The 9,841-nt window shown below is 37.8% G+C and overlaps 1 protein-coding gene and 1 pseudogene across 1 annotated transcript in view; both read left to right on the top strand.

Moving 5' to 3' along the window:
* Positions 1-9,841, top strand: part of OPHN1 (oligophrenin 1) — a 195,158-nt gene that overhangs the window by 171,768 nt on the left and 13,549 nt on the right. The gene's annotated exons all lie outside the window — the stretch shown is intronic.
* Positions 7,918-8,036, top strand: LOC120583633 (uncharacterized; annotated as a pseudogene).

Here is a 9,841-nt window from a genome sequence, read left to right as displayed (position 1 = left end):
TTTTTTGGTTCTATGTAAATTTTAGGATTTTTTGTTCTATTTCTGTGACAAATACCATTGGTATTTTGATAGGATTGCAATGAACCTGTAGATTGCTTTGGGTAGTATGGACATTTAACAAAATTAATATTTGCAATCCATGAGCACAGTATATTTTTATACATATTTATATCATCTTAATTTTCTTTCATCAGTGTCTTATAGTTTTCAGAGTATACATCTTTTACCTCTTCGCTTAAATTTATTTCAAGATATTTTATTTTCGATACAATTGTAGAAGGTATTGTGTTCTGAATTTCTCTGATAGTTTGTTGTTAGTGCAGAGAAGCACAACATATTTCTGAATTTTAATTTTGTATCCTGCAACTTTACTGAATTAACCTATTCTAATAGTTTTAGGGCTTTCCGTATATATCTGCAAAAAAAATAATAGTTTAACTTCTTGCTTTCCAATTTAGCTGCCTTTTATTTCTTTTTCTTGTCCGATTGTCGTGGCCAAAACAACCAATACTGTGTTGAATTAAAGTGGTAAGAGTTGGCATCCTGATTTTAGAGGAAAAGTTTTAGCTTTTCACAATTATGATATTATTTGTGAGTTTGTCGTATTTGGCCTTTATTATGTTGAGGCATTTTCCTTCTATATCCACTCTGTTGAGAGTTTTGTTCACAAATGGATGTGGTATTTTGCCAAATGCTTTTTCTGCATCTATTCATAGGATCGATCGTATGAGTTTTATTCTTTGTTTGATTAATGTGGTGTATAACGATTAAATTTTGGACATTGAACCATTTTTCCATCCCTGTAAATGATGCCACTTGATTGCGAGGTGCGATCTTTTTAATATATTGTTGAATTTGATTTGCCAATGTTTTGTTGAGAATTATTGTATCTGTGTTCACCTGGGATATTGGCTTATTATTTTCTTTCCTTTCCTTTTCTTTTTTTTCTTTTTCCTTTTTTGGTATTCGTCTGGTTTTGGAATCAAGGTAAGGCAGACCTTGTAGAATGACTTTGGAAGTGTTCCTCTTTATTTTTTGGAATAATTTGAGGATGATAGGTATTAATTCTTTATGATGTATTTGGTAAAATTCACCTGTAAAGCCATCTTGAACTGGGCTTTTGTTTGTTGGAATCACTGGGTCCTTCTTTGTCTATTGGTGTAGCCTTTGCTTTAAAGTCTGTTTTGTTTGTGCAAATATTGCTACCCCAGATTTTTTTCTTTTCATTTCCATTTGCATGAAACATGTTTTTCTATCCCTTTATTTTTAGTCTGTCTTTCGATCTAAAGTGAGTCTCTTAATAGGCAGCATATGTAAGGTCTTGTTTTCTTATCCATTCAGACACCCTATCTTTTGATTGTAGCATTTAATCAATTTACATGTAAGTAATTGTTGATAGATATGTAGTTATTGCCATTCTTTATTTTTGATACATATATTTATTTTTGTTAAAGAAGTCCCTCTAATATTTCTTGTAACACTGATTTAGTGGTAAAGTCCTTGAGCTTTTTCTTGTCTTAGGAGGCTCTTTATCTGTCCTTCAATTCTAAATGATAGGTTTACTGGGTAGAGTAATCTTGGTTGTAGATCCTTGCTTTTCAACTCTTTGACTATTTTGTGCCAGTCCCTTCTGGCCTGCAAAGTTTTTCTTGAGAAATCAGTTGACATTCTTATGGGAACTCCTTGTAGGTAACTAACTGCTTTTTCTCGCTCCTTTTAAGATTCCCTTTTTGTCTTTAACCTTTCACATTGCAATTATAGTGTGTCTCGGTGAGGGCCCCTTTGGATTCCTCTTTTTTGGGACTCTCCGCATTTCCTGGGCTTGTATGTCTATTTCCTTTACCAGGTTAGGGAAGTTTTCTATCATTATTTCTTCAAATATACTCTCAATCCTTTGCTCTCTCTCTTCTCCTTTTGGTGCCCCTATGATGCAAATGTTGGTATGCTTGATGTTGTCCCAGAGGGCCCTTGAGCTATCCTATTTTTAAAAATTCTTTTTTCTTGTTGCTGTTCTGATTGTTTTCTGCTACCTTGTCTTCCAAATCGCTGATTTGACCCTCTGCTTCACCTAATCTGTTTTCGAATCCCTTTAATATGTAGTAATTTTGAGTTTCATCTATGTTGTATCATGTATGAATTGTCTATGCTTTTTTATGGCTAAATAATATTATATTGTATGGATATACCGCATTTTGTTTATGCATTCATCTATCGATGGATGTTTGGGCTCCTTTTACCTTTTAGCTCTCGTGCTGCTGTGAACATGCATTTATTTACATGTGCTTATTTGAGTACCTGTTTTCAATTCTTCACTTATGCAACTGGAAGTGGAATTTCTGTTTCACATGGTAATCTGTAACTTTTTGAGGAACTGCTAAACTGTTCTCCATAGCAGCTAAACCATTTTCATCCCCACCAATAATGTACAAGGGTTCCAGTTTTTTACATCCTCACCAATACTTGTAATTTTCTTTTTTGAAAAAATTATCGTGTGTGTGAAGTGGCATCTCATTGTGGTTTTAATCTGCATTTCTCTAATAACCAATGACATTCAAATCTTTTCATGTGCTTGTTACCTATTTGTGTATCTTCTTTATGGATACATTTTTGTCCACATTTCTACTTTTCCATCATAATGAAAAGAAACTGATGGAAAATTGTGAGCCTTCAGGTCAGTGGCTTCATACCTGCCATGAACGATATGCCTGGAGGTTAAATGTGGCTTCAACTTTGGTATAACTCCTCATAAATTTGTTTGTTCCACATTCATTAGTGTCTGCCACTCAAGGATGTAATAATAGTTATTTTGGCTGTTTGCAAGGGATTTGTAAAGGTCAGTGCTTGCAGCGAGTTTTCGTTTGGCTGAATCAATTATTTCAAGGCTCAAGCTGCGGGCGCATGGGATTCTTTAGTGGAGTGAGTCTGGCAGCGTCATAATCATCCAGATCTCAGCTGTGGTTTTGTTAGTCTTCATAATGGTATTCCTGAATTTGGGCCCCGCTGTGGTTTCCCTTAGCCCTACACACTCTTGCTTTCATAGGCCACTTTTTCTATTTTATGACCATTTTGGTATAAAGACAAATATTACACAGACTGGATCCTATTAATATTTTCTTTTGATTTTAAAAGAAATTAAAACATTTCATGAGCCTCTGAAAGTATCATGGGCCCTATGAATTGTGCTTCCTCTGTGTGATGGACGCCAGCCCTGGATATTCGGACGCATCCCTCATGATATCGGATAGCCCTTTGTGATATTTACTGCCATTGACGTATGAATTATTCACAGGCTCAGTGATTGCTTCCTCATCATTATGTGCTCCTTGCAACCACTTGGAAATACCTATCTAACAAAGTATATATCAAACTTGCCTTTCTCCTCCTATTTTTATCATGGACTCAAAACTATTTTACAATCCCAGCTTGTTCCGTTTTATTTTCATTTTCCACTTCATACCCTGCTTGCCACCATTTGAGCTCTTGACTGTCGGAAAGACCCTTCTCAAATCAGGCTTTTGGCCCGGCATAGCCGTTTTTGGCTAAATATTGTTTAAGAAGGTTAAGTTTGGTGTCCATTTGATCTCTGCTGGCGGCACCAAGGAGACATGACTACACAGCTGCACTGGAAAAGAAAAAATAATACAAGTGGGATTTTAAATAGTGAAAAAAAGGAAGAAATAAAAATGTCTATTAGAATGCGATAAATTCGCACAATGAAATACTACGCAGCGATTATAATGAAATCACTGTTGCGAGAGTTGGCAAACTCTGTAAAGGGTCAGATAGTAAATAGTTTAGGTGTCGAGGGCCATGTGGTCTCTGTCCCAACTAATCAGCTCTGCCGCTGTAGTGAGAAAGCAGCCATAGACCCTTTGTCAACTAATGAGAATGGCCGAATTTCAATAAAACTTTATTTACAAAAATGGGCAGCAGGCTGGTTTTGGCACAAGGTTCACCATTTGCTGCTGACCCTTGGACTAAAATAGGATATATCAACATGTATACATGTCAGAAACATAATTTGACTAAACAAAGTAAGTCGTAGAAGGAGTCATACATTTTATTACCATTCGGATAATGTTTAAAGACCCGAAAAGCATGTTCACAGATGTGTGTGTGTGCACGGGGTACACACATGGGACTGATGAACATTGTATTCATGGTAGTGGGTATCTGGAGAAGGAAGGACGAGTACACGGAGCGTGTCGATTGAATTCGTTAGTGTCTTTAATTTCTTTATAAAAACAGCCTGATGGAAATATGGCATAGTAATTAAGATATGATTGATACATGGGTGCTTGCCATATTTTTTCTCTTCGCGTCTCGATGTTTGAAATATTTTACAAGTAAAAAATATATAACACTGAACAAGCCGATCAAAACATGCCTGGTGCCATCACTTTGCCACCTCTGCTGATGACATGAGCGTGAGCATTCTAGGGACTATCGGCATGGCGGAAAGCAATTAGTCTTTGTGTCAACAGGTTGAAATCTGCTCTCTACATATCTGGATCCTTTTACTGCAAGAGCAGTTCATGATACGTGATCTGGATATTAACCAGGACATAAGCTGGTTTCCATCAACATATAACATTTCTTAGTCTTTACAAATGTGTTGCATAACTTCTTGACAACATATACACACTATAATTACTTTTTATGACCTTGTTCTCTAGCTTACTTCATATTAGCTTTCCATTTCCTCTGTGGTTTTGTGTACTCTTAAACCAACTCAGCTTATTCCAATTAGATCTAATTATTTCAGAATCCATTCGACCACCTTTGTTCATCATGGAAGCCTTTTCTTAGACTGGCCTCTGGCTACCCCAGCGCTATCCTAGAAAACCTGGAGAGTATTGTGCCTTTCTAACGATGTGCCATCTCATAGCCATTGTTTTTCTTACTCTGAGATCAAGGCTGGCACGCTTTTCTGTTCACCTTGAATTCATTTCCTTACGAATCATGAAATGATCCATATATTGAGCTCCATGATGACATCTTGTTCTATTCATTGATATATTTTTAGCACCTTAAAACAGTGTTTGGCACAGAATAGCTATTCAATAAGCATGTGTTGAATGAATAAATAAACGGTGTTATTGCTTTTAGAAAACGTGCTTCTACATGGTTTCTGGCGGGATACAGGCATTATTCCAGAGGAAGTTTTAGATACCTCAGTGGCAGAGGGGAACTTTCAAAGTTTTGAGTTTGTGATTCATTAACTTGGAGTGTTTCACCCTGGTTCCCTAACTTTTTACTTCTTTTTTTTTTTTAACACCTACAGCACCTGATCTTCCTAGGTGGTCTCTCATCCAAGTACTAGCCAGACCTGACCCTACTTAGCTTATGAGATTGATGAGGTCAAGCACGTTCAGGGTGGCATGGCCATAGACCAAACTTTTTACTTCTTACTCTAGTATAATTTTATTTCTAAGATCCCCAAATTTCCTTTTTGCTTTTTTTTAAATATATAGCACGCATACGTCAGATTGTGTGTAATATGCTATGTGTCACCTCACCCGATTTCATGGGTCGAATATGTTTTATAAACCTTAACATCTACATGGCAACTCGTGGTCCCTTGCTTCTCTAATTTTTTTTTCTTTTAGCAACACCATGTTTCCAGTTTTTAAATTTTTGCCATTTACATCTTCTGTACCTCTTTAGGCTTTTCCTTTCCTTGCCAGAGTGCACTCCGGTTTTGGGGGGCCTTTCTCGTCTACAAGTCTCAGCCTCTGACACTCTTTGGGAGGTCTTGTACCCCCCACCCCAAGGGGAAAAGGGCCACTCCAAGGAACTATAAACATTATATTTCATTGATTCTAATAATCACACCTTTTTCACATTTTAACATCTACTAAATTGAGATTCATCTCAGAATTGGTGGTATGTCACAGCATAATTGGCAGCGTTTTTTTTTCTTTCTTTATAGCACAAAAATAATGGTGAAAATTATAACGAAAGTCATCTTAGATTTGAAGTAGCAGAATTTAAGAAAGCAAAAAAAAGTCACACTGGTAACCACGCAAAGATTTTGTTGGCATGGAGTCCCTGTTCTTCCCTCTCCTCACCATGTCGCTTCGTGTCGGCCCGCTAAATCAGCGTGACAAAGGTCCTTCATGCTGGCCTCTGAGTGTTTCCTGTTAAGTAGGCCTCTCTTGAGTCCTTCAGTTAAACATTTATTGAATACCTACCATGGGCCAAGGACAGCAAGAGGAGCAAAATGGTCTTTGCTTTTTTGATCACAGGCCCTTTGAACATGTTATCCACTAGCATTATAAGTTGGCCCGGTCACATGCCACATCGGTTGTTCCGCGCCATCTAGATTCCTTAATCTTTCCATCTCCCATAAGGAAGGCACTATTCTGGGTGATCGTTTTGAACCATGTCATAGGGCAACAGTGTGGCTTAACTGCTTCAAGCTGATTCATCTCCTTCACGGCCTCGTCACTTAACTTCGCTCAGGTTTCTTCCCAACGTGCGGATCTGACATGTTGCATCTGTCTTTGTCAAACTTCCACAGGAACTATAGCCAGTCCAAATGCAATTCCCTCAGCGTTTAGTTTTTCTCTTTACTCATTGTCGTTACTTTATATAGCTCCCGGGAAGAGCCCACTGAGAATGTGTCAGCTGGCACTTGCTCAGGCCTACAAGGAAGCTGCTGTTTCTTCCCCTGGAATTAAGTTATCCTCAAGAGGTTGGTGTCTGGATAAAGATTTCTGAGAGTGATCACCTCTCTTTTTCATGTTCTCTGCTTGAATCTCTAAGCGCCGTCGCTTGGGATAGCAAATAGCCAACATGTGCTCTCTTGGTAGGGCCTTGCCCACAGTGAGGTTTTGCTTGTATTTTCATTTTTTCTTCTTTAATTGAGATATAATTGACATACTCTGTTGTGTTAAGTTTAAGGTGTCCAGTGGTTGCTTTCATACATTTCCGTATTGCGTATGATTACTACAGTGGCATTAGCTGACACCTTTATCAGGTCACATAATTACCATTTCTTTTTGTGTTGAGAACAGTTAAGATTGAATCTCTCAGCAGCTTTGAAGTTTATAATATGGTATTGTTGACTTGAATCACTGTGATGTGCATTAGATCACGAGGACTTATATACTAGTTGTAAGTTTGTACCCGAAGCAGCGTCCCCCACCCCCACCCCAGCTCCAGATGGCCCACATTAAGCCTCTTTTTTTTTTACAAGTTCAGTTTTTCAGATTCCTATTAGGATAGCTTTTTTAAAAAAATTTATTTTATTAGTTTCAAGTATACAGTACATTGTTTAGACATTTATTTAGTTTATAAACGATCCCCCTGATTGCTCTCTCTCTCCTCTGGCTCTCCACACAGCCATTACCTTACTGCTGACTGCATTCCCTATGCCGTGCTCCCCATCCCCGTGACCATCTATCAACTACTGATTCGTACTTCTTTAACCCTTCACCCCATTCTCCCAGCCCCCGAAACCCCCATCCCCTCTGGCCATCACCAGATTGTCCTCTATATTTGTGAGTCTGTTTTTAATTAGTTTGTTCTTTTTGTTCCTTAGATTTTGCATTTAAGTGAAATCATATGGTATTTATCTTTCTCTGACTTACTTCACTCAGCATAATAACCTCTAGGTCCATCCATGTCATTGCAAATGGTAGGATTTCATTTTGTAATGGCTGAGTAATATTCCATTGTACATATGAATCATAACTTCTTTAACCCATCGCCTGTTGTTGGACACTTAGGTTGCTTCCATATCTAGGCTGTTGTGAATTGTGCTGCCATGAACACAAGGGTGCAAAAAACCAAGAGATAACAAATGTCGGCGAGGATGTGGAGGAAAGAGAATCTTTACACCCGGTTGATGGGATTGTAAATTTAGGGAAAACATAATGGTGGTTCCTCACCAAATTAAAAATTGCACTTGCGGTCTACAGCCACGCCACCCTGAATGTGCCTGATCCCGTCTGATCTCGAAAGCTAAGCAGGGTTGGGCCTGGTTAGTACTTGGATGGGAGACCACCTAGGGATGCCAGGTGCTGTAGGTGCTAAAAAATTGCACTTCCACATGTCCGGCAATCCCACTCCTGGGTATATATTCGGAGGAAGTCAAATCAGTTTCTCAGAGAGGTATCTACGTGCCCGTGTTCGCTGCAGCATTATTCACTATGCTCAGGATGTAGAAGCTACCTAGGAAATCCTGCCTCTTGTGACAACACGGATGGACCGTGAAGACATTATACTGAGATAACTCAGATAGAGAAGGACAAGTACTTTATGATGTCACTTATATGTGGAATCTAAAAAAACCTGAACTTGTTTTACTTTTAATTTAATTTAAATTTGCATGTGTTATACATATACTCGCTACAAAATTGAAAGAGTACAAAAGACAAACTGTGGAAAAAAGTTCCCTTTTCACCCCATTTCCCAATGACCCAGTTTTCATCCCAGGAAGCAATCACACTTACCGGTTTAATTTACCTTCCAGTTATTTCTTTAAAATAACTTTTTGTTATGGAAAATTTCAAACCCTCGTGGAGGTAAAGGGGATGGTATAATGAACCTTCCTGTGCCTGATCTCGTCTCAGCTCCGCCCTCACCCACTTTCTTCCTTACTGGGTGATTTTGAAGCAGATTTCAGATGTCATATCAGTTCATCCATAACTGTGTCTGTCTGTATCACTAGAAGATAAGAACCCTTTTATACAGAGCCACAATACCATTTTTACACCTAAAAAGCAACAATAATTTCTTAACATCATCACATCAAAAAATTTCCCAATTGTCTGAATTATTTTTTGGGGTATAGATCTTTGCATTGGGGTCCAAACAAGGTCCACATGTTGCATAATCACGTTTGGTTAAATCTCAAGTCTCTCTCAACCTACGGCTCCCCCTACCCCGTTTTTTTTTCCTTCTTTCTTTCTATTTATCTGTGGAAATAGCTGGGTCGTTGATCCTGTAGAATTTCCCACATTCTCCTGATTCCATCACCGAATACGGTCTGCCATATAGTTAAACACTCAATACCTGTTAGCTCTTAAAAATAAATGGTAGGTATATATACAATGGAATATCAGTCTTAAAAAAATGAAATCTTACCATTTGCAATGACATGGATGGACCTAGAGGGTATTATGCGGAGTGAAATGAGTCAGAGAAAGACAAATACCATACGATCTCACTTATAGGTAGAATCTGAAGAACAAAATAAACAAAACGAAAACAAACTCATAGATACAGAGAACATTTTGATGGTGGCCACATGGGAGGATGTTTGGGGGGCTGGGTGAAAAAAGGGGGAAGGGATTAAGAAATACAAATTGGTGGTTACAAAATAGTCACAGAGTTGTAAAGTACAGCACTGGGAATATAGTCAGTAATATTATAATAATCATCTATAGTGCCAGGTGGGCACTAGGCTAATTGAAGGGTCCACTGATCTGATTGGTCTGACTATTCTTGAACTAGGATGACCCTGTTACTGTGGTAGCATCATAAATCATCTTATCGAGTAGCACAGATTCTCCCCAATTATGCTTTTAAAAAAATCAGTTATATTTTTTCTAGTTTGTTGTCCCATGTAAACTTTGGAAATATTTTGTCATGTTCCAGAAAACATAAGTTTGTTGGCATTTTGATTTGAATTGTATCAAATCCATAAATTAATCGGAATCGAGTTGATGGATTTTCAATATTTAGTCTTTATATCTAGAATCACGGTACTTTTTCATTTATGCAAGTTTTCTTTTTATGTTTTATACTTTTCTTTAGAAAAGTCCGAAATAATTATGGACATTTATTCCCAGGTTTGACTATAAAAATAACACACACACACACACACACACAC

The sequence above is a fragment of the Pteropus medius genome, unplaced genomic scaffold, assembly GCF_902729225.1.
Source record: "Pteropus medius unplaced genomic scaffold, Ma_sr-lr_union100, whole genome shotgun sequence".
Lineage (NCBI taxonomy): Eukaryota > Metazoa > Chordata > Mammalia > Chiroptera > Pteropodidae > Pteropus > Pteropus medius.
This window is presented reverse-complemented; position numbering and strand designations above follow the sequence as displayed.